Genomic DNA, 1,962 nt, shown 5'->3' on the forward strand with positions numbered 1-1,962 from the left:
TTTTTTTTTTTTTTTTTTTTTTTTTTTTTTGCTTTAAAAACATGGTGGCATGGATTAGGGTAGCACACTATGTCGACTATCACGAGGTTCACATAGACGATGTACGAACACTTCAAGATGACCCATGAGGTTTAAAAGGTAAAGAACTGTCTAAACGTATCAAACTTGGTCCTATCTTAGTCAAAATGATTGCACGTCCACGATTGAATCTCCACGACCATGTTAGGTATTGATATGATAAGAGATAGTAGAATATAATGGACTTCGTTATGTTATCGGGTTATCAAATCACATTCTAGCTTAGTTCGACACTGCTTTGGTTTAAGCATTGACTTAAGTATTAATGTGCATTGTGAGATCTCATATTGGTTGGAGAGGGGAATAAAGCATTCCTTATAAAGACGTGGAAACCTCTTACTAGCATATGCGTTTTAAAATCATGAGACTGATAATGATATGTAACGAGCCAAAGCGGACAATATTTACTAGCGGTGGGCTAGTGTTGTTATAAATGGTATCAAAGCCAAACACCGAGCGTGTTCCAGCAAGGACGCTGGGATCCTAATAGGGGTGAATTGTGAAATCTCACATCAGTTGGAAAAGGAAACAGAGCATTCCTTGATGTTGAAATCTCTCGCTAGCACATGCATTTTAAAACCATGAGACTGATGACGATACCTAATAGGCCAAAGCGGACAACATCTACTAGTGGTGGGTTTTGGCTATTACAAATGATATCAGAGCCAAACATCGAGGGCTGGGCCTCAAAGATGGTGAATTGTGAGATCCCACATTGGTTGGAGAGAGAACCAAAACGTTTCTTACAAAGGTGTGGAAACCTCTACTAGTAGACGCGTTTTAAAACCGTGTGGCTGACAATGATACGTAACGAGCTAAAACAGACAATATCTACTAGCAGTGGACTTGAGTTGTTACGTGCATGTAACACAATACTACATCAGTATAAGTTTTTTTTTTCCATAAGTCAGCTCATGTTGTCATCTTAGCAGTGTATCCACTCGAACTCGAGAATAGATACATGCATAAACAAATAACGTCAATCTAATTTTAGGTCAATTATAAAAGTTAGATGCGCATCGACTAGGACCCGATACTATAAAAGAAGAATAATAGCACCATCTTAAAAAGCAACCTCTATTCAATTGGATGTGTTTTTATTGTAAAATATAAAACTTTGAAGGTCCTAGGATTAAAATGAAATAAGTGCAAAAATTTCAAAAAAATATAATTACAAGCTTATAATTAATTTTAATTTAGATTTATTTTTTCAGATAAAAACAAAAACTTGTTAACTTAAAAGAATACAACCAAAAGTATGAGGGAGCATATAATAAACATTATATTATTTTTTATGATAATGTATGGGAAGAAAATGTTGAAAATGAAATGATTATGTCTCCATTATGCATGAAAAATTAAAACTAATCATCAACAAAAACATTCATAGCATCTTAGAAACAAAGCCATGCCTCCTTCATATAATATTATTTAACAAAAAAATAACAATATTTTTTCACCTTTTAATTAATTTTAATTTATTATCTACATAATTATTAAATATTAATTTCACCACAAAAATTAATTTATACCCATAAATTCTACCATTTAAATTGTCGTAAAACCCTCAATTTGAAAATTGTCTATGTATCAATCTCGTATTTATGTATATTTTTTCTAAAATTTTAAATATTTCGTTTAAAAATTATGAATTAATTAATATAATAATCGAAATAATCCACTTAATTTAATTTATATAATTAAAATTGAAACATGTGAATGATTTCAAAATTTAAAAAAAATTGATATTTTTTTAAAAATTTAGATTTTAAATTGATATAATTTTTTTTTATTAATATAACTTGGTGTAAATTACATTCTTATCCTAAATTTTAATATTAGTTACACATGTTTGGATCTCACAAAAAAAAAAAAAAAAAAAAA

Source organism: Cucurbita moschata, unplaced genomic scaffold (genome assembly GCF_002738365.1).
Source record: "Cucurbita moschata cultivar Rifu unplaced genomic scaffold, Cmos_1.0 Cmo_Scf00001, whole genome shotgun sequence".
Lineage (NCBI taxonomy): Eukaryota > Viridiplantae > Streptophyta > Magnoliopsida > Cucurbitales > Cucurbitaceae > Cucurbita > Cucurbita moschata.